The 24589-nt window shown below is 37.1% G+C and overlaps 1 protein-coding gene across 3 annotated transcripts in view; it reads left to right on the forward strand.

Moving 5' to 3' along the window:
- The first annotated feature begins 2203 nt into the window (after positions 1-2203).
- LOC5571066 (RAC serine/threonine-protein kinase) overlaps positions 2204-24589 on the forward strand; it is a 53307-nt gene continuing 30921 nt past the window's right edge. The window contains exons 1-2 of one of the 3 annotated variants that reach the window (XM_021851472.1): positions 2204-2825; positions 13647-13762. The gene's annotated coding sequence lies outside the window, so the exon portion shown is untranslated. Of the gene's footprint in view, positions 2826-13587; positions 13763-24589 lie in introns of those variants that run through there. The other 2 variants (XM_021851473.1, XM_001659455.2) reach the window with 2 other exon arrangements.

Consider the following 24589-nt stretch of genomic DNA (forward strand, 5'->3'; position numbering starts at 1 on the left):
GAGTGATCCGTTCAACTGTTGTTCCACTAAATTGTTTGTTGGGGTCTCTCTCCGAATTTTTCAATGGAATATACGAGGAATGAATTCAATGTTCAAATTTGATATTGTGAAGCAGTTTTTGGACAAATATCAGGATATCGATGTCGGCAGGAACGTGGAAGCGGGGATCGGCAAGGGGAACTTTGGGAAACTTTCACGAGGTAACGTCGATCGGAGTGGTTGGCAGGTAGACAGTTGGTCTCTTTAGGATGAGGAACTCTGGTGTGGTATTGTACGAAAGCATCTTGGACTTGATAGTGGCAGTCAACTTGCGTTTGATCTGCTTGGAGGATTCACCGATATCAGACACGGCGACGTCTACCTTCGTACGGCGGAGGTTGAGGGTATTCACTAGTTTCTTGGTAATGAAGCTGCACATCGATCCCGAATCTAGCAGCGCACGAGCGATATGCTCCGCGCCATTCTGTTCAATAACAAGGACATTAACCGTTTCCAGCAGGACGGTGGATTGGCACGACTGTACCGACAAACTAACTTGAGTTTTCGGATTCGTTGATCAGGAGGATTCGACAATGGTTGTCGAGGTTGCTGGGCGTAGTTGTTGGGATGGTTGGCCAGATACGACCGCAAAATGACCAGATTCGCTTTCCGGCCGGAAGACGTTCTCCCTGAAAGGATTTTGGTGAACTACTCTCACCACTCTCACGCTTAGAACGAGGCTTTACATAATATGTAAGGGCCCATTCACAAATTTCATAACGCTGGAGTGGGTGGGTGTCCAAATAATGTTACGACCCATATTAAAACTGAATAATATTCATACAAAAAGCGTTACAAGGGGGTGGGTGGGTGTCCAAAATAGCCAATTTTAACGTTATGAAATAAATGAATGAGCCCTAATAATATCGGCTTCCTTCAGTGGGCGCAGTAAGTACAAGTAAAGCATTTCATAAAAAAATACGAATATCGCGACTCCAGTCGGAATCGTCGACACACGAAAGCCTAAGTTTCTTCAAATCTATGCGCTAAACCCTTGGTCGAACCCAATGTTGGGTGTAGTGCACGGGCAGTGGATCTGATGTGCTACACGGCGTACCTTGCTCGACGTAGCTCCAACGCATGAATTTCACGTGTCACGTTGCTTTTCACGTGTCAAAAATTCCGCATTTTAAATGAGAAAATACATTACCGCGAATAAAATGCATTTCAACTATTTGATGACTTTGTTGCACTTTTCCTTTAATTCACAGCAAGTGCAATGAATGCGCCAATTTGATTGATGTAGCTCGACAATTTAATTTGTTAAAAAGTTGAATTTGGGGTTTAATTGGCATTTCAAATTGATATTAGGATCTTAACTATCGTTAGCCAACTAAGAATATAATTGACACTTCAGTCGTCGCGCTGTTCTATATTGTACAACACTAGTGAAAAAGGCTCGCTTTTCGTTCACAACAGCAGCGTGGTGGTTCTGACGGTGGAAAACCGCGCGACGACTGGAAGGTTAATGAGTTCAATTATGTAAAAAATGAGCACAAATGTGTGAAATGCCCATTATTGAATTGAGAGTTTATGTAAGTCCTTTTGTCACCATATGTTCCATGTGGCAGAAAATGGGCGCAATAGCACTCAAAGAAACATTAGTTCATTATCCAATTACGCCCATTTGTTTTTTATGTTTTACTTGATGTAAAACTCAAAAAAGTTGACATTTCTTAAAACTTTACGGCGAACTGATGCAAATGAAGCTTTACTGCATTTAGTTTTTACCCACAGTTGGGTTGTTGTGCCTCTCTCGCAACAGCAATGTTGTCAAAAACAGAGAGAGAGATGCACCGACCCATCGTCGAAGTTCAATGGAATAAGCCAAATTTGGGTTCTTTCGAGTTTACCCAACGTTAAGTTGTTTTTACCCATCACGGAGACTTCGAAAGCTAACGCTGGGTAGATTTTTTTTTGCACTGGGTTGTTTGTTTTGCCGTTGTCAAATCAAAACAACATAATGATAGGTATATGTCAGTTTACCAACCCACGGAAGAACCGAATTACGTCAAAAGAAGTCAAAGTTGGGTTGATTTGTGGCTCTGTGTATGTTGAAATTTATCAACGTGCACCAAAACCGCTTTTGCACAGCGCCCTTCAGAATCAACACACACGGAAACATCGCCGCAAAGCGGCAAACTTTTTTCCCTCGGTGCATTCAGCGATGAGACAGATCGCGACGTCGCCTCGTTCGGGTCATCGGAAAGAAGTGCGCTCCGCATCCATCATCAAAACGCAAAAGAAAAAAATAGCGAGTCAAATCGTTTTCTGGTCCATTCTCGCTCGGATTAGGATCACAATTCGCAGTAGTTTTACGGTTTTACTCCGCGGAGATTGTTTTTTTATTCGCGGCGTCGAAAACTTGTGAAATGTGAATGTGATATCGCTCGGAATCGGATTTGGGAGTGTGGGATCGGATCGATCCTAACTGGCTGACGGCCTGAAATACCTAAGAAAAATAAGATTTTTTTTCCTTTCCCGGGTGGAAAGAGGAAAGTGAACAGTGAATTAAAGTAAAACGCATTAGGAGGATATTGGCCGCGAAGATCGTGTTCGAATGATTCGAGAGGAAAGAATCCATTTCCGACGTGTAAAGAGTGTGATTTTTGTGTCATTTTGCTGATTAATTTTCGTGTTGGTGGAAGAAGATTGACGTTTTTTTCTTTTTGGTGTGGTGTGGTTCCTAAATAAAAACAAAAACAAGAAGAATCGAAGCAGCCAAAGAGGAGCGAGGAGATAATGTCGTCTTGGCCGACGAAAATAATAAATTTGCTGTGCTAGTGGTAAGAATCGCCTTTGGGCCGTATCCGTATCCGCGTAAAGTAGCGAAGAAGAACCGTCGCAATAATCACGGTGCTTCCCTGACTGTCATTATCAGAAAAACAAAAATCCACTAAATCTTTGCTCACCAGCCGATTTCTATAGCTAAAAGTCGTGGTAAATAAAAAATCCTAAGGCCCGTTTAAAGTTATACCACAGACAAACAGACGTAACAGCTAGAACAATTATCAATATAAAACAGTCACGCGAACATCTACGCCCAATCCTAAAAACACTTCTTTTGCCCAACCGCGAACTAGGTGGCGGTAGTGAGCAAAAGTCAAAATCGAACAAAAGTGATGCGAGCGCCACGAGTGGTCCGTCGGCCAACTATCAAATATTAGAATTGGGCGCTATTCTGCTGTGCGATGAAAATAATTAGAGTGTTACGTCTGTTTGTCTGTGGTTATACCCTTTTGATTGTACAGTTAATTCTCCATAACTCGATATTGAAGGGACCATCATGTTACAGAACACAACCATTGCATAAGGGCCCATTCACAAATTTCATAACGCTGAAGGGGGTGGGTGGGTGTCCTCGTGTTTTTTTTTTTTTTTTTTAAAGACACTGACACGTTAATGCTTCCAGTGGGCATTTATGCCCTTTGAAGGAAGCACCACACTAGACAACGGACTAGCATGCAACGCCCAGTGGCACAGTCGGAAAACAGTTCTCACGTTCATATTGTTACGGTTCATACAAAATTTGTAAAATGTTCATACAAAAAGCGTCACGAGGGGGTGGGTGGGTGTCGAAAATGGCCATTTTTGGCGTTATGAAATTTGTGAATAAACCCTAACTGATATCCTAGAAACCATCGAGGAGGCCATGAAAACCGAATTTTACTATGGTTCTCTAACTCGATATCGAGATACGAAATATCGAATAAGGGAGAGTTGACTGCATCAGTCTATAAATTTTAAGGAAAATAACAGGGCTGGTAGTAGATCTCATTTAAGAGATTCTCTATTTCTATCTATTTTAATGCAAGTCTCTATTTTGTAATTTACTTATCATACCTGGGCCTATTCGTCATCAAACGTCAACATCCCACCGCAAAATCGCTAGTGTTTGGAGGGGATTTTAACCTCCAAATTGCCAAATAACCTCGAAATCATCACCTCCAAGTTAGTTCTAATAACCTCCGTTTTATGAAAAATGGTGGCGCGTCGATCGTCGCAAGTTTATCGTTAAACAGTCAATTAGTGTTACTCTACATAATGTAAAGGAACTTAACCGAAATGTTTTCCAAGATGTTTTGTCCTTGTTGGAAATTGCCAACAGGGGGGAATGTTTTCCGAAATAATAATCCCGGAATAAAACGACCGTCGAATGGGATTTACTCTGATGGAAGGATTATTATTTTCCTGTAATGTGTGCGAATTCATTTGTAAATGTTTGTTTGAACAATCTGTTATTACTTAAAGTACTAGTAGTCATGGAGTCAATTATGGTTTGTTCTAACTTACGTTTAGTCCAGTCTTCAAGTCATCTAGTCAAGTCTCAGTCTCGTCTTTGAACCAGTCTAATATTGGCCGTAGTTGATAATCACGGTTATATCGTAAAACTGCGCGGCTTATTGCAAATCGTATTCAAGATCGTATCTCAAGTCGTACTACTAATCCGTACTGTAATATTAAGTTAGGTTTAAGTAGTTGCATGTGTTTTAGTTAAGAATTATTGTAAGATTTGCCAACTTTAGGTTAAGCGTATGTTAACGAGTAACTGTGAGATTCCTGCTAAATCATACATCATATCAATGCGAATTACACCTTATGGACACTTCATAATACTACCTCCCGATTGTAATAATAAATTCAATTAAATTCAATTCACAATAATGATAATCGATTGCAAAATCCAAAATAATAATAATATACTTAATAAATTTGTCTGATCCACAACGTATAATAATTCTCACGACATTTGTCTCCTATCTATCGTTCCCTACATGAACTCACCACTATGACAGTGTAGGGAGCTGTCATTCCGACTCTAGCTGAACCCAGCGATGAGGGGTGCGTTTATCGGTCGTCTATAGACAACGACATCGTAGAGGCGCGCTGGCGTGCATTCGCCAACAGTCCTTATTCTGCTGCCAAATTTTAGAGGTTTCAGAGAAATCTTCATATACATTCCCGCAAATGTTTCACAGTTTCTTCAGGAATTTCTTCTCAGATTCCTCGAGGAAATGCTTCAACAATTTTTATAGTGATTCCTACAGAGATTTCTTCTGCTTTACTTTCGAAGCCCGAGATGAGCCAGCCTCGGGCTGCAAATCTCGTTAATAAAGATAATAATAATAATAATTACTTTCGAAGACTCGTTAAGAGATCCGTCCACAAATTATTCTGGTGGTTTCTCCACCAATACCTCAAGATTTTTTTTCAGCAGTGTTTCTAGGGATGTTTAGAGGAATTCCTTCAGAATTTGCTTCAGGAAATCGTTGATCATTGCAACGCTTCTATCTCCAGTAATTTCCCCAAGGATTACCGTGATTTCCTAGATTTTTCTTCACATATTTTTTTGATCATAGAATATTTACAATCCAATAAAATCTACAATGGTTCATTCTAGAGGTTTTGAACAAATTCCGTAGCCAATTTTTTCGGTTATCATTACAGGTGTTTTCAAATAAATTCCTCATCATTTATTTGTTCATTTATTTCGTCAAGCATAAGTAGACTACATATAATAATTACAATCATTTCTTACATGCTATGAACTACTTCTATTGTCCTTAAGACGTTTTTTAAGCTGCTCTTTGAACATAGTAATGTCAATTAATTCGCAATGTACATTATACTGACGCATCATATTATTAATTAGTCCGTTTTGTGCAAAATACGTTCTGTATGATTATTCTGAAAACAATTTTCTTGTTCTTAAATGTCGAGAGGGTGTGTAGAAGTTAAATTGAGAAAGAAGTGCAGCTGAGTCTACACGGTTCGAAATAATATTATTGATGACGAGAATCATTGTGAATTCCCGGCGTTTCTTAAGTGCTTAAGTGTTTCCAAGTAGATGAGCATGCAGCGTGCTTCATACGACGGAAGTGGCAGTACAGTACAATTCAATTTTCGAAGGGCGTATAACAGGAATTGCTTTCGTCCTGATTCTATGCGTTATTCGTGTATGACATGGTACGGGTTCTATACTAGGTGGCAGTATTCCAGAATTGGTCTTACATATGTGATGTACAATAGTTTATTAATATAAGGGTTTTGTAAATTGTCACCAAACTTCTTAATGAAGCAAATCATGCTGTTTGCTTTGTTTATTATGGAATTATAATGTTCTACAAACTACAAAGGTGAGTTTTAAGTCTAGGATTACGCCAAAATCCTCTACAATTTTACACTTCTGCACTACTTTATTTCCTAAAAATACTTCAACTGGAGGTGTTTCATGTTTTCGACTAAATGCTGTGGTAACATCCTGAAGAATCTGTTAACCTTCCAGTCGTCGCGCGGTTTGCCACTGTCAGAACCACCACGTTGCTGTTATGAACGAAAAGCGGGGTTTTTTCAACAGTGTTGTACAAAATACAACAGCGCGACTACTGAAGTGTTAATGATATTTTGCACGTGCTCTGCGGGAGCCAACAGCTGTGCGAAGTATGAGTAAGACTGAGCATTCAGAACGATGTCATTCGGGTGGATACGAAGTGGCGGAGTTGGTTCGGATGTTGATACCATCTCTATCACAAATGCTATTGAATTATTTTTTTTTTTTGACATTGAGTTGGAGTTTCACACCAAGTTAATTTCATTTTGAAATTCTTCTGCTTTGCTAAAATTACTTACTTCCAAGAAAAGCTTCATGTCGTCTGCCACAGCCAATGTAGATTACCGACCCCAGTAAAATTTTACTGGGTTTTGGAACTACGAATTTTTTGGTAATTTTTACGATTACCGAAAAAACCCAGTAAACCAAAATATGTTGATGGAAATTACTGAAATTCTAGTTTACCATGCTTCACGCTTTGCTCCTCCGGATTCTGTTTTTTTTTTTTTTTTTTTTCAAAACAACGATACAACTTCTAGCAGATTGGAGGCTGTCAAGCGGCATTTTAAAAAGCCATGCTGCGTATTAGTAATTTGATTCTTTACTTGTAGGTTCACGAGAGATTCGAAGAGATCCCCATACAAAATTAAATGAGAAAACTTCTGCTGATCAACCGTGTACATGAGCAAAGCAGGTGATCCATCCCGCGATAGATCCTTATGTCAGATTTCGTGCCTAAATTGAATACAGGATGTTAAGCTTCAGGGAATTTTCCATTATTCGAAAGCGTTCTAAGGAAAGGGTAAGCTCTTCTAAAAGATTCTTGAAGAACGTGGGTGCAATAGGGAGCCGGATCCTATTCTTGGCACTTTTGATTCACTTCGGCCGAGAAAAACCCCCCATGTCAAAGTGAATCATGGAAGTGCCCAAGTAGCTCTGCATCCTACCATCTGGTCCTGCTCCATCAGATGCGTCTAGGTTTTTTAGTGCTGTGAAGACTTCTCGTTGTGAATGTTTTTTGATTTGATAGAAATTTCTGGAAAAAAAAGGAAAGATCGTGGTCGAGGTCTTCTTCGGTTGTATACACTTCTTAGAAGATATCTGCAAAGAACTTTCTTATATCGGAAGAGTTTTCACCTACATTTCAGTCAAAATGCATTCGCGCAGGGATATTACTACTTTTTAATTTAGCGTTTACATAATTATAACATTTTTTAGGACATGATTTTACTTCAGTTTCGACCTTAGGATTATATTCTTCATGTGCGGTGTTAATGGCTGAGTTTAGTTGGCTGCATATATCATAGTAAATTTGTAGGCTCGTTGCAATATTTTCTATTTTGTATAATTTGTGCGTCTTTTGTTTTTCGTTCTTCGGGTTTTAAGTTGTGGGCTAAACCACACCGGTACAGCGGGGATTCGCTGGTTGGAACACGACTGCCTTCTATCTAGCAATTCCGACCCGTTAGTTGGAAAGTCTGACAGCAGGTGAAAATGCTCCACACCAACGTATCTGGAAAGCAAATCGTCACGAAACATATATGCGTTTCACATTTGTTCTATATATCGAGACTTCAATGCAACGGTACTCACTGAGTATTACTCAGACGTCAAAGTCAGTTTGACATCTTTTCTTGGATGTTTTTCCAACCAGCGAACATCCAACCATCGAGTCATTTCATGTAGCGGACCCCCAACGAGTGAATCCCCACTGTAATTTGTTGTTTTTTTCTTTTTGTTGGTATTATTTGTTTGTTGAATGATTGAATAGAATTTATCCACTTCAGTGTCGACCCAGTAGGGGGCTCAGATAGCCGTAGCGGTAAACGCGCAGCTATTCAGCATGGCCATGCTGAGGGTCGTGGGTTCGAATCCCGCTGGTCGAGGATCTTTTCGGGTTGGAAATTTTCTCGATTCCCAGGGCATAGAGTATCTTCGTACCTGCCACACGATATACACATGCAAAAAGTGTCAATCGGCAAAGAAAGCTCTCAGTTAATAACTGTGGAAGTGCTCATAAGAACACTAATCTGAGAAGCAGGCTTTGTTCCAGTTGGGACGTAACGCCAGAAAAGAAGAAGAAGAAGTGTCGAAAATTCCTTCAATATTTATAATATGTTGCCAAATAATTGTACTTATTCTACGCTTGGCTTCTTCATAATTTGCTTTGTTGTATTCCAGCACTTCCTCGTACACCCAGTCGCTGGGGGAGAAGTATTGTGTATGAAAATTGAATATTCAATTGCTATGAGAATCACCTCATTTTTCCATAATGATGTATACACACAGAAAGCTTCCGTACAATTTGTAAATAAGTTCCTATTTTCAAGACACTTAGTCGCTACCAGCCCTGAAACTGCGATATTTACACGGTGTTCCATTTACCGTTATTATAATAAGAAATACGCTATCAAAGCTTGGTCCAAGGCCGATTTGTATACTGAACGAAAACCTCCGCAATAAATTGAATGATTTTTGCCACATCTAAGCTCTACGTCAAATATTACTCAAAATCAGGATGAGTATAGTTCAGAGTAAAAGTGTGACAACTTCTTTGATAATAACTTATGGCCAGTCAGTAAGAAATGTGTTTAAGATTCAGTCAGAATTTTTTTGAAAGGTTTACCCAGAACCCTAAACATTCAAAAATATACAAAAGTGTTTTGTCCGTATCTCTGTGATTACACCTCTAATTGACACTATTTATGGCGCATTCGATAAAAAATTACCGTAATCAGAGATCTCATCTGAAATCAGGATTTTCATCACAATTCTTCCAGGATTTTCGAAAGGATTCTTCCAGGATTCTAACTAGAATATTTCTTCTCAATACTCATTAGCATCCTACCAAGATTTCCTATAGAAACCTTATTGTACTGTCACCAGAAACTGTCCAGAATTCTCATGAGAAACTTTCTAGAAACCTTTTAGGAAACATTCTAGAACTCTTATCGGAAACTTTCCAGGGAACTTATCAATCCTGGGATTTGATTAAAAACCATCTAAAATTGTTATCAGAATCCATCAGCTTCCATCACGATTCTCATTAGAACCCTTTCAGGAATCTTATTAAAGTCGTTTAAGGATTCCCACAAGGATCCCCTAGTATAACAGTAATTTCAAAAATAAAACATTGATCCTCCTCGTAATCAAAAAAGTGGAACTTTGTCACTAAACCTGGGTTGTGGCATAATGTTCGACTGTATCCTAAACACTTTTATAGTTTCCGATAGTCTTTGCTTTATGAACCAGTTGGATTTTATGCTTCTCATAATTAGCATGTCCTTCAAATTTGCATTTTTGTACCACAAGATAATTCTTAAATAAATCAATTTGTATTCCGCAAATAAATATCGGAGCTACTAAATAAAACTCAAAGCGTTCAGAATGTTCCAACTTTACAAGTTAAAATTTGTCGCATTATAACACTTCTGGCCTGCTGTATCTGATCCTGTCAAATGGCCAAGTGATTATTGTGGTTCAAACATGTTCCACATTAGCTCGCAGGACTATACTGTCACATAAATACATTCGAAATATGTTGAAATTTTAATTTTACCAAAAATCACTAATGAAATAAGAATAAGAAAGAAATATAAAAAAAAAATGTTTGAAATTGTATTCAAACATTGAACATTTCCGAATAGTAAACGAACTTACATCATCGGTCCAACCGAAATTCAACATGTTCCACTCAGAACCTACTCGGTTTTTACTTTTAAAACGTTCAATTTCCTGATTTACAAAACGACTTGAGTCGGATTTTCAACTTTTAAAACCTAACCACTTCTTTCACCACTCTGTCATATGGAGTGATAAAGTGACTTAAAGTACTCTATGCCCTGAGAAGTCGAAAAAAAAATACAATACGAAAAGATCGTCTACCGTTGGGATTCAAACCCACGAACCTAAGCTTGGTCTTGCTGAACAGCTGCGCGTGTTACGCTCACGTTATCTGGGCCCTATTAAATGGGCCTAAAACTCTTTTATACAAACATACACACTTAGATTTTTTTCCCGAGCTCGGCTGTGCGAATCTCGGTTTCCCGATTTTAACCGAGACTCAGCTAACCAACTGTCCGGTTGCTTAGCAACGAAGTACGATTTACTGATACTCGGCTTTTATTTGCTGAGATCCCAGTTAATTTGTTTGCCGACTACTCGGCTGTGCGGATCTCGGTTAAAATTAACCGAGATTCGGCATTCTGAATTAAGTGTGTAGTTTCATCAGTTTTTTATACGATCTTTACTTTTTCGCTGGATGTAATAAAATTATATTTCAGCAGATTTCTTTGTAAATGGATAAATTACTAGAGTGACTTAGGGCCGATTTATTCACCTTCGCTTAAGCCGTAAACCACGTTTACCCATACGATTGAACCAGGTTTAAGGCCTAAGCGGTGGTGAAGAAACCGCTTATTACTGTTAAAATTTTGTAGAATATTATTTGTAGTTTAGCCATACTTCTAGTAGGATTTTTTTCTGATCGGATGCGCTACTGCGACCATTATCAAGATCTATTGTGGCATTACACGTATCCTTAGTGTTTAGTGCATGTCGCATTACTCCATTTCCATTGATAGGTAATGAAGCATAAATTTCTGTACAATTTATGTTTTGATTCCTCATAGATTGATAAAAATCAAATGTGATGAAAAGGTCCCGCTATTTACACCCTTCATAGAAATTTACATCTCAGCGAAGGCGCGCCCCTTAGCAGACATAATCGATTTAATTTCCGAGGAATAAAATCGGCTAATATTTGACCATGCAACGGAACTCTAGTCCCATCCTTGTTTCGCTTTTAGTTTAGTTCCAGAAAAAGACTAGAAAAAAGGTAGTTTTGTACTAGCAGAAAACCCGTATCAAGCTAGAGAAATTGTTTAATAATCAGCATTCACGTGATTATTTGAATTACTAGTACTCAATAGTCCTTGTTGATTTAAGGTGACTCGGAATCCAAACATGGCTGGTACAATGGCCGGCTTGTGCCGCTACTCACGATTTCATTCGGCACTATTCTGCTGAAATAATAAACGTACAAAGTCGATCTTCTTATTCTAAAGTTTCTGATTGTGCACATAGCTAAAATAAAAATTGCTCTGTAGTTTCATGCTTCTTCCGAGAGATGTGTGCCTTCAAAGTTTTGGTACAATAAATAAATTTTGATTCCAAGCTGTTTCACCTCAATACTCATGATTGTTATTCTGGCTTCAAGTGTAGTCTCGGGACTGACAAAGTTCGAGTTTTTGCCAGTAGCAAACAAGACGAGACTAGGGTTCAAATTGGTAGATCTTACCCCGTAACGCACCACGAAAAGGTGATTTACCCGCATTACGGGATTAAAAATATAGTAAAAGATACCAACCCAAGAATTGTTCATAAAATGAAAATTTTCTAATGCTAAAAACGATGTTTAACTGTGCACAGCAGCTTTTCTTAGAGGTTTATGAAAAAGCTCTGTACTTATTCGACCAAAAGCATCGTTTTGGATCTTTTGAAGAGAGGAAAGAATTACGATCATGTTACTTACACCCTTACTCTAGCACACACTTGAGTTGGCTTTTACGTACGTTAAATATGTATAAAAATAATAGTTATTTATGCAACAAGCTCCAAAATGATGATTTTTTCAGCACGAGTCGTACATTTATCTGCCGATCTGGATAAATACGACGAGTGCTGAAAAAATCGAGCTTGGACGCGTTGCATACAACATTTTTGGCAATTACGAAACATGCCGTTTGAGTTAGATCATTTTAAGGATAACAATCATGTTTTAAGAGAACCATATAGCATCCATGCGTTAAAGCGACTCGATATTTTTCAATCAGGTAGGGGATCGTTCAAATATTACGTAACGCAACAGGGGGAGGAAGGGGGTCTTGCATGGTGTTACGGTCCATACAAAAAAATAATTTTTCTCATACAAAAGCTGTTACGTGGGGGAGGGAGGGGGTTCAAAATTGACAAATTTTGCGTTACGTAATATTTGAATGAACCCTAGGTTGTGACACAGTAGTATGACCATAGACATGACAGTCACAAATTTTCACGCATCACCCGAAGTCAAACAGATCTACCGTTTTATCTCAAATTTGCATTTGCATTGCATGCATTTGAAGTCACAGTTGGCCTTAATTAGTGCTGAAAAGTAGCACTTTTCAGTACGAAAAGTAGGCCGTTATGTTGTCCATTCTCTTGATAAAAAGTAGGCTGATTTGCAACGGTATTGCAAAAAATATTAGTTCGACGCAAGTACTCAAGTTTACCAAAATTTCCAGATTGTTGTTGCTACAAAAATATGTTGTTACGTGATGACAATCGCTACGTAACAATTAATCCGTAAAAACGCTTGAGCCCTAAAAAAATAGATTAGTATCATGTACCTGTGATAAATCATTGAACATATTGAATAACTTTAAGCGGTATTCGATAACTACATTAGAAACCATTAAAATTATTTTTTGAAAGTTACCCTTCAAAAACGGCTTAACTCGGAATATGGTTGATATATTATTAAAAAAAGAGCCTAAACCTTCCAGAGGTTAAGAATACTTATACTCACTCACTTTGTAACTTTTTTATTGTATGTTTCTTCTAATAATAACGATAAATAAACAAATCGGCCAAACATCGTTGTTTTCCTTAGATTGTTATGGACTTATGTTATCACGAGAAGGTAACTTCCGTTTTTAATTTCCAGTGATGTTTGCCCGGTTTGTTTATTTACCGTTATTATAAGAAGAAGCATACCATAAAAAAATGTTAGAAAGTTCGTTTACCGATTTAAAAAAAAATCCCAGACATGCACGCATAAGAGAAGTTACACAAAATTGAGTACGATTTGGACAAAATCGAGCATTTCTGAACCAACACATTGGGTGTGTAATTGTTACACATGATAGAAAACCTGCTCTTGGAATGATTTGTCTCTTTTCTTTTCTATTTTTAAATATTTCAAGGTCTCTGAATCCACTATTTTAAAGGCATTTATTCGCTGCCAGCCCTGAGAGTGCAGTTTAATTATATATATAGAAATCGACTTGTGAGCACAAATTTGATGTGGATTTTTTCTGATAATAACAGTCTGAGGTGCACTGTGTAATAATTGTATTTATTTGTGCAATCACCGCCGAAGTCGCCGTGTTGTGTGAAGAAGTGTGAAGATTGTTCCCTGCTCTTAGACTTACTTCTTTTTCTCTCCCTCGGATCGGACGGTGGACATCATCCTCCCGTGCGCCAATGCAAATGGTGCGGGATATAAATCTTCCAGTGGGCAGTAACAGTCACAGTCTCAAGCAGTATCTCTAGTATACTAGCGCCAGCCAGCAGCATCGTCGTCGTCGTCTCCTCATGCATGAAAAGTGAGCGGGAGCAAAATTCCTTACGGTAAATTTTTGGCTACCTATGTAAATAAAATCAGAAACGCAATTCATAACACTGGCCCTCCCTCTATCTATGCGGATTCGCGTCTTGCAAAAAGTGGCTCTTGGGGCATTGTTGAGCGAGTGCTAGGCTATATTGCAAACACGTCCATCTCACAGACGGTTAGTTGAATTAAATTCATGCGTCTTTGAGATATTGGCAATGGGATGTACCTATTTGCGAGAACATAAAAATCACGCTGCTTCGAAGGGGACAAACCTCAATCCATGCGAATCTTGGGTGATCTGGGTTTAATTATTTAACCCTCTCTTTCCCATTGTAGCTCTAGAGCTTCATTGATTTTCGACGAATTTGCCTCAAAAATTGAATCAGATGAATACTACGCAATAGTTACAATATAATATTAGACTGGCTCTTAAACAAAAGAGTTGTAAAACTCAACGGGGCACCCTCTAGATATGAGCTTTAGGGTAAGAAAAAAGGTCTCAAAATGTTAGTTATTCCAGAGTTTCTATAAGAATTTTTCCCAAAGATTATCTAGAAATTCCTAAAGAAATTCCTCTAAGAATTCTGCTAAGGTTTTTTGGAACTTTTAAATGATTCTTCCAGTTTGTTTTCGTCATTTGGATCTAGATGTATCTTAGAATTTCTCTTGGCGTTAGTTAAGGTATTATGCTTAAGAATGTCTTTTGGATTTTTTAATAATTCGAATATTAATCTCGCAAATCCTTCGTGAATAAGTCCAAGGAGTTTTACATAATCGACCGCGTAGAGCTATGGAAAATCATGGACGAGAACAGCTTTCCCGGGAAGCTCACGAGGCTGATAAGAGCGACGATGGAAGGTGTGCAAAATTGTGTGAAGGTTTCTGGTGAACACTCCAGTTCGTTTGGATCCCACCAGACACTAAGACAAGGTGATGGACTTTTGTGCCTGTTATTCAATATTGCTCCGCATAACGGAGAGCCGGGCTTAACAGCTGGGGTACGATTTTTACGAGATTCAGTCAATTTGTTTGCTTCGCGGATGATATGGACATTGTCGGTCGAACATTTCTAAAGGTGGCAGATCTGTACACACGCCTGAAATGCGAGGCAGCTAAAGTTGGACTGGTGGTGAATGCAACCAAAAACTAAAGAAAAACTAAATAAATTAAATCAAATGAGTTTTACATAAATTTTTCCAGCGATCATTTTTGAAGAACTTCATAAGTTGCTCTTCGTTTTAATGTAAAGAACTACTCGCAGAACGTAATTTTAAATAGTACGGACAGAATAATCCACTTTATGTTTGCTGTCAATCTTTTGACGATGTGAATCAATATTATGAATTTAGAAGAAGTAAGCTAGCTTTCAAATCAAGAGTTAGTCTTTGCGATTTTTTAAAAATCGAAGGCTGTAAATAAACACATAAAAAAATATCACTGTAAATTTCTCTATTGAACCTTTGAAGTATTCAACAGGAATTTCTTCAGGAATCAATACAGTGATTCTGCCAAACATCTTCCAGGGATTTCTTTAGGAATGCCTTGAAAGGTTTGCCCATAAATATCTCCAGAGGTTCTTCCATGGACATCTGGGGCAGAGCCTACTTCTAAACATCGTGCTCTTGTGAGTTTTCTTTGTAGATTTACAATTTTTGCTACCATTCTACGGCTCTGAGAAGTCGACAAAAATTTCAACTTAGTCAGATTCTCGATCGGTTGGATTCAAATCTAATACGATCTTGCTGAATTGCTGCCGCCATGCTCCGTTTACCCCTACGCTGCCCATAGTCGCATAAGCGCGAATATGACCAAAATGCGTTTTTTTATTGCTGTGCATTCTAGGTAAAGAATACACTGATTGTCCATGTGAACAGCGCTTATTAGACATGAGCACATACACCAAATTATCCGAAGAAACACCCGGTATGAAGAGCGTTTATTCGGATAGTTTAGCGTATATCAGGTTGCTATGACAGTGACCTGGTGGTGACATAAGTGCATCCATATAATCGTTCATCACTGACGGATAAAATGACATAAGCGTTTGTAGTTGAGAAAAGTAAGTAATTATTTAAAGTATTCTCCCCCTTCAACTTTTAAATTATGATTTTTTGAAAAATCTTTCCGGGTTTCCTTTATTTACAAAATTCTAAATTAGGTTTATAAGGAATTACAGAGATTCTCACAAGATTTTTTTCAATGATTCTTTCAAAAAATTCTTCAACTACACACTCCGAAAAAATCATGTGATTTCACGTCTTTTGGATGCACACAAAAGAAGCGAGCCGAACGACGTGAATTTATGTCACATTTCAACTACCATAGCGTCTGATTCGGGAAATGCCGATCATAGTGACATCGTTTTCGTGTCCATTAACGTGTAAAATTACATTTCTTGTTCAATACATCTTCAAGGACACATTTTTGTGTCGTTTTATCATTTATATCATGTGTCATTCAGTCATACTATGAATTACGTCCACAGTAATTTCCATTATTTTTAAGAGTGTATGTATCCACCAAGTTTTTTTTCATTAGAAGAAATTATCCAAGTATGAATTGGTCGGCGTTAAGTCAGAGGAGACCAACTACAAAACTTGGGAAAATTGGATTATTCTCACATTAGATGCGAAACTACCTTACATCCGTTTCACTTTGATCAGATTTCAAGAATGCTGTAAACTGCGAGAGACATGTAACAAATTTACTTTGGATGATCAATAAAAATCGATAAAAGTATGCAGTCAGAGTGGACCAAGTGCTTATTATCATATCAGCGAAAATGATCAGCGCGCTGAGGAATGCGAGGAAATGAAAAACATTTCAAGAGATTTGTCAGATTTCTCGACATCGAATGAATGTTAGAAATTTATAGAAATTTATAAATATTACTTAATTCGGTGCATTTGAATTTGATTTTTGACCATTTACCATATTTGGATGGGTGGTCAGAAATTGCAACAATTTCTGTGCAGACAGAGCGAACCAAGTGTTGAAAAGCAATAAACTGATTGATTATTGCATTTTGTGAGTCAATTTCAGAGTCCGATAGAAGTTTATGGTAGTTCTATGGTGTATGTATGGAATGTGCTACAACCCGCTTATTGGACCAGTATATTTTGACGGTATTGTAATTTCGGGCAAAATTGATCATTTTTCACGGTGTAATTTTAGTGTTAACAAATATCTCTAATATAAATAATCAGGGGATCTCATTTCGGGGTGAAATTGATCACTTGTCAATGCAATTATTGTTAGTTTTCAAAACAACTCTACATGCTAAATTTGAGCTCCCTGATTCCGAATATGCTTGTCAAATTCTTAACAACGCAATATTTATATAAATAACGAATAGTTAAATTTCAAGAATTTCGCGGAAAACGCCTAAATGTATGCAATTTTCTAAGAAATTCAATGATATCTAACAGAAATTTAATTATTTCAACCATATAAGCTAATTGGTGATGAAATCTGGTTTGGGGATATATCTCAAGTATCCTCACAAACTTTCAGGTTTATACCATATTCAAATCCTTGCTTAGAAATAGAAGTTCATAGGTGTTTGTCAATACTGCACCGCGCATGATTTTACATTTAGTAATAAACATTCTTTAACGCAAAAAAATCACATCTTCAAACAGTGGTGCAAAAAGGCCTCAATTCACTCTGGGTATGCTCCAGAGCACTTGGTAAGAAATGGGGCCTGAAACCAAGTATGATTATGTGGATCTATAAAACCATTGTTCGTCCTAGAACAACTTATGCTTCTCTTTTCTGGTGGCCTAAAACAAAAGAGGCTACGGCAAGGGCAAAGTTAAACAAAATCCAACGTATTGCCTTTATAGCAATTACTGGTGCAGCACGCAGTACACCCACCTCTGCCTTAGACGCGATGCTTAATCTGCCCCGGCTGGATCAATTCATAAAGCTGGACGCTGAGAAAAGTGCGTTGAGGCTGAAACGAACAAAAACCCTACTATCAGGTGATCTTACGGGTCACCTCAGTATATTAAATGGATTTTCTATAAATCCAATTGTAGAAAAGTGTAGTGACAGGATGGAAATGGTAGTCAACTATGACATACCCTATCAGGTGATCATGTCTTCTCGTCAAGAATGGGAAGAAGGTGGACCCAACATCCCTCTAGGGTTTATTAAATTCTACACAGATGGTTCCAAAATGAATAATCTGGCAGGTTCTGGAGTCTACGGACCCCGAACAAAAACCTCAATTCACTTAGGACAGTGGTCTACAGTATTTCAGGCAGAAATATATTCTATCTTAGAATGTGCGTTACTATGCCTGAAGAGGAAATTCAGACACGCAAGTATATGTATTCTCTCCGACAGCCAAGCGGCTCTTCAGGCGCTTAACACTTACACGTGTAACTCAAAACTAGTGTGGGAATGCATTCTAGCTTTGAAAAAACTAGCTCTCTGCAATCGAGTTAACCTATATTGGATCCCAGGGCATGATCTCTAGCGAGATAAAACCCGATGTACATTCGATTTTTATAATCGTCTGGTTCAGACATAGCGTGCGCCGACCAATTAAGCTATTCCTTCAGGGAATCCGCTAGGGTTTTTTTTATGAAATCTTTAAGGTATTCTAGCAGAAAATTTTGCAATTGTTCCAGAATTTTTTAATTGTTCCTCTTGTGATTTTTTTTCGTGCCTCCGGGAAATTCTAAAAAAAATCAAGGTTTTCTCAAGAACTTTACTGTTACATCTTTTAGGAATTCCATTAAGAAGTGCTCCTCTACTTGTTTTCGGGATTGATGTAGCGATTTCTTCAGAGATCTCTTTTCATAATGCAACAGCAGGTATCACTACCTTAGGCGAAATTGGCCAATAAATTGGACAATCCTTACTAAATTTAGCAATTAAACTTTCACTAATCTGCAATACTGCATATTAGTTCTTTCGGAGCTGAATAAATGAACTGTGTGAGCATTTTTTTCAAAAGCTTATTCAATTATTCCTTTGAGAGTCCCTCCAAAAAATTTTTTGAGGAAAATTCCAAGCGATGTCTCCAGCGATTTTCCCAATAGTGTTTTCAGGGATTCTCTGAGTGATTCATCGAAGGATTTTTCCTCTTATACATTTTAGGGATTACTTCAAGATTTTGTTCAAGAGATTGCTTTATGTATACTAAAGTGATGCACATTTTGAAATTTTGGCTCCCCTATGCTTAAACGTCTTATGTTATGGTATATAGAATCTTCCCAAAGTTTGAAATGAATCGGAAGAAAATTACCTGTGCACAGGCTATTTCAAGTTTATATGGAGATTACTATGGAAAACGCCATATTTTTGTGTTCAGCCCTCTATCTCTTCGTCATAATGTTCAATAGAAAAGTGAACACAATCTTCTCATGTCAAATCCTTTCCACATTTTGATTGGACGTCAGGATAAATTGCTGTTCATAATCATAAACTGAGTATGTATTTTGCATGCTGATCCAACTGTCCGGCAGGCAACAGTGGTGCTCCTGGTGGGTAGAATAGATCAAAGTAATCCAGGTTACTATGTTCTATAGCAAAAAAGCAGTGTTGCTCTAAAGGTAAGTAAATAATCATCTCTGCATGGTTTAGACTTTGTTATCAACAATAACAAATTATCCTTACGTCCCATCAAAATGTTGTCTTCAAAAGCTTTGCAAAAAGCAAAAAGGCAAAAAGCTTTGCCTTTTTCATAGTAATTTCCATATAAACTTCAAATTGCGTGTGCGCAACCAAATTTCTTCCAAATCACTTCGAATTTTGGGATAATGATTTTTATCATAATTGACACCGTTTAAGCATAGGGGAGCAAAAATTTCAAAATTTGCATCAGTCTAATGTACACCCCTAGGCCTTCTTTCAAAACATTCTTCTGAAATTCCACCAAAAAATCGTCTAAGGTATGCTCCTAGGGTTCATAACAGGACTCCTTGAGTAAAAATGCCAGTAATATTACTATTATTAATATTAGTAATATTACTATTATTAATATTACTATTATTAATATTAGCATATGCTTACGGTATTTCCCATGTTTTGTACGATGGATTCCTCCAAGTAATCCTACAAGACATTTTTTCAAACTTTACTCTTACTATTCCTTAAAAATTCCAGTAAGATTCTTGAGAAAATTCTTCCAAATATTCTTACCAGAATTTCTTCATGTTCTTGAAATATTGTCCCATGATTCTTTATAGGAACTATTGAGTTTTTTTTCAAGTATCATCCAAGATATTTTTCCAACTAATACTCTTCGAATTCCTTGCAAAATTCCTGTAAGAATTCTTAAACTTCCAGTCGTCGCGCGGTTTGCCACCGTCAGAACCACTGTAGTGAACGAAAAGCGAAGTTTTTAGGCAGTGTTGTTCAAAATAATACAACAGCGCAACTGTAGTGTTAAACAAATCTTCGGATATATTTATCTACAAGAAATATCTTCAGGAATTTATCTTGGAATTTCTTTCAGTGTTCTTTCTAGATTTTTCAAGAATATCTCCATGAGCTCCTGCGTGAAAACTCCTATGACACCGCCGCCTATAAAAACTATTTCAGCGCACAGGTCTATTTATGTTGTAGTGATTCTGAACTTTTCGAAGGTGTTGCAATATTCAAAATGAGTGTTGCACACTCGGTGAAAAACTGTGAAAGTGCTCATAAAAACACTATGCTGAGAAGCTGGCTCTGTCCCAGTGGGGATGTTAATGCCAAGAAGAAGAAGAAGTAACAGATTTTGTTACTCAGTTAGCGCGTTTTATCCAACAAAATATGTTATAAGTTTGGCTGATTAGTAGTTTAAATAACAAACATTATAACTCAATTTCCCCTACACTAAACAAAATTGAACAAAATATGTTAGAATTTAAACAAAAATGTAACTCATTATGTTTTAAATCGAACAAAAATATAACTCATTTTGTTATAGTCCATAACAAAATTGTAACAACATTTGTTATCAATTGATCTCAATTTTAATAACATATTGTGTTAAAATTATGTTTCAATTTGAAACAAATTTTAAACAGACTTTGTTATAAGAACTGATTTTCATTTAATTTCAAATATAATTTCCTCCATCAACTCAATGTGCATCTAACAAAAACGAAACAAAATTGCTATTTGAAACAAATTTTGATGTAATTATGCTACAATTTTGATGTAATCCACTGGTCGGGCATTCTTTTGGCGGATAGTACAAGTCCACAAACTATTTTTCGAATGAGTTTCATATCCCAAATTTTGCACAAAACAGTTCTATGATGTTTTTGAACATCAGTGCCGGATGGACTTAGAAGATTAAAAAAAAGATTCAATTTTGATTTTGATACAACATACCAAGAATTTCACAATTTTCAAGACGACATTCCTCAGTCAGCTCAAGGTATGTACCAACAAACTTTGCGCCTTCGTAATTTCGTATGTAAACGCAAATCTAGTCTGATCTAGCACGGCCCGACACCGTCAGAATTCGTAAAAATATAGATCAAGGTTGTCTGCTGCTGTTTTCCGTCTTACATATATGTATATACAAACAACGTAGATCAATAAGACGAATTACTTTTCGGTAGTTTGATGTTTTTACTTTTTTGTTCTGGTTATGCAAAAATGGTTTACATCACAACTCTTCATTTGTTGACAATATTATGTTGCTTCAGGCGTTGATTGATTACTTGACGAAAGTAATTGAGCTTGTTGATGTCAATAAATCAACTAGCCAAAGAAAGCTAAACTGCCATTAGTGACACGGCACGACATCATTTTCACCACGCATTTTTTTTTCGAAGGACACTGCGGGGATTCAATCATCGTAACGTAAATGGATCCTTCAATTATGATGTGTTACAAACTGGGGATTCTATTATACGAGACATGTGTACCAGTCGTAAACGCATTGAGCTACATCATCACGGTCTGTAAAATAGCCACATTTCAACCACGTGCCATCGTCCACTGATTGTGTAGTAAATTTTGTAAACAGCGGGGAACGTTAATTATATGTATACCCTTCGCATGTGTCTGTTGCCTGGCTGCATGCTAGAGAATAAGACGCGCAAAAGTAGTGTTGTTTACATCAAAATTTGTTTGGTAAACAAATAGCATCATTGCCAAGTTTGAAGAACGGCCACGGTTTTCCCGTATGGAGTGTAAAAGTATATGCAGTTGGGTGGCGCACATGTGCCAAAAGTGGATAGTGACGTAAAACGGACTAATCGAAACCTATTGAATGTTATATGAATGGCAAAGTTGAACGTCATATCCTTTTGGGCAATTGTCGTCGTTTTCGAATGATGTGTCTAATTACATAAGTTTGTCATTATCGCGTTGAATTCTTTGGTTTATTCCTTGATAGTTTTCGTAATTTCTGTGCGAAACAGAAAATTAACTTTTTTCATATATGTATGTTGTGGAAAAGTTGGAGAAATTCTTGAAAATATTCTTAAGGAAATTTCTGTCTGAAATCTTAAAGAGATCTTGAACTACAATTTTAGAGTAAATTCTAAGGAGAAATTCCTGGATACATCTCTGGAGAAATTCAAGACATCTTCGATGTAACATTCGTGCGAATACTTGAATCACACACACATACTTATCGTAATGTCACGAGGAATTCAAATCAATCTTAGAAATATTCATCGTAATACCACTAGGAATTCAAAACAAAACCATAGAAGTATTCATTGTCTGGGATATTCTAAGGAATCAAACCCATATCACCTGATTCCTGTTTAATTTCTTTTTATTTACTTGGTTCATGTTCGGTTTCCATTATATCTTTTGGTCACGTTTTTATTTCTCTTTTAGGCTTATTTTCAGACGTGAGTCTCTGAAATTCCAGTCCTTACTAGCCCTAAAACTGTTTCTTTTTTTTTCATATAGTATTTGTTGCGGGGGCAGACGGCAGAAGAATCAATCCCAATTTTATAATTTATTCCAGATTGAATATAATTATTAAATTCCATAAAATACATATAACATTAATAATTGATTAATTTAATAATTCAGTGCTTACTTGTAGTGATTGAACTCCAATTTACCACGCAACTATTTCACTTCTGACTATGCCTATAAATTTATTTTCGTGTATCGCTTTGTTCGCAAACGTCAGTCAATCATTTACAGTGGCGTGTGGAGGGATGCTGATATTGCTGCACGGGTTGTCGCCGTGGCGCGCGTAACAGTATTTGAGTTAGAAAATTATTTACAATTTTGGTTCGGAGCCATCGTCATACGACGAATTCCTTACCAGCCCTATTATTATGCTCTTTAATAGTATTAAATAGTACGGAAAATGTATCAACTCAATCTAAAGCATTAGCTTTTTTCCTTACCGACATTTTTAGAAGGATACGAAATCCTTGTGTCAAAGCTTTGAATTAATATGACATGAATTACAGAACTCTTATCCAAATAAGCAATCACGAGATATTTTTTGGTTTATAGCGCCACCTCCCAGATAATATCTCAATTTCTTTACTATTCATCACCTACAGTTTTACCTCTTCTACGGCTTTGCCGAAGAAACAATTAGTAACATAAATCTAGAAGTGATATATTATTTAACAAAACATGAAAATTCACCTATAGTTTCCATACAAATCGGATAATCTTCGAGTGAAATTTCCACGCATCTAAATTCTGTATGTAAAATTAAAAGCAATATTCAAATTAGGTGAAAAAGTAGTGCGTAAACTGTAGAAAAACGTTTCTAAAATGTATGATAACTTAATGTGATTAACATTTTTAAGATTTCCTGTTTTTGCATAGTTTTGATTTTTTTAAATTCTAACTTAAATACCGTCCATTATGCCAAACGTCCGTATGCGAAACGTCTTTGTGCGAAATAGCGAAATTTGTCATCCCCGTAAAAATATAGCAAATTTTGTCACTAGTCAATAAAAAATTCTTGAAATGTTACTAAAACTTAAGTTTTTTTTTATGTACAAACAATATTTTCGAGAATTGAAATGGTTAACTGTCTGTCCGCATCAATACATATTTTGGAGGAACAAAAATATATTAGTGCTGTTGCTTATAATACTATTTTTCTTCTTCTTGGAATTACTAAGTTACTAAATCTAACATTTTTAACTCTATAAGCTAAGATTATTTGGGTTCTACTGTATAACCGTTGAATTGAAGCAGCGGACGCCGTAAAAAATAAAAACTGTCAAAATTAGAACGATTAGCGTTTATACAGCTGTGACGCAAACGTCTTTCAACTACAAATCTGGACAATCATTTGAAAAGGGCCCAAGAGGTCTCTTTTCAGAAGCGTTGCTGTAATAGAGAAGATCGCAAAGGATCCCAAATAGCCAAATACTCTCAGCTATTCAGCAAGACTAAGCTAAGAGTGACGGGTTCCCATCTCTCCGGTCCAGGATATTTTCGGGATTAAAATGTTCTTAAGTTCCCAGTGAGTCTTCGTGCTGGCTACATTACCAAACATTGTAAACATTCAAAAAGATTAGTGAGCACAGATGACCGTAAAATTCGTAGTTACTACTCCGTTATTGACCAAAGTAGAGTAGTGTTTGATCCGTCGAAACTGTTGCATGCTTCTTTGTAGGCGAGCGACGGCAACCGCATCAATTTTGTCTGGTTCGCGTTGTGGTAAAAAAAAAAACAAAGCATTCGAGTTCGGGTTTTTGCATCGCCGGAGTGATTTATTTGTGCAATGAGCATACAGATTAAAGTGGATTACGGTACTCAGTCATAAAAGTCATTATAAAAGAGACCTTTGAGGGGTTCGACACTGAAAGTGTCGACTTACCGTATGTTCATGTTGTCTTTGAATACATGCTGATAGGTGATTTTTTGAACTATGGTTGCATGAATCGCATCTC

The sequence above is a fragment of the Aedes aegypti genome, chromosome 3 (assembly GCF_002204515.2).
Source record: "Aedes aegypti strain LVP_AGWG chromosome 3, AaegL5.0 Primary Assembly, whole genome shotgun sequence".
In the NCBI taxonomy this organism is placed as follows: domain Eukaryota; kingdom Metazoa; phylum Arthropoda; class Insecta; order Diptera; family Culicidae; genus Aedes; species Aedes aegypti.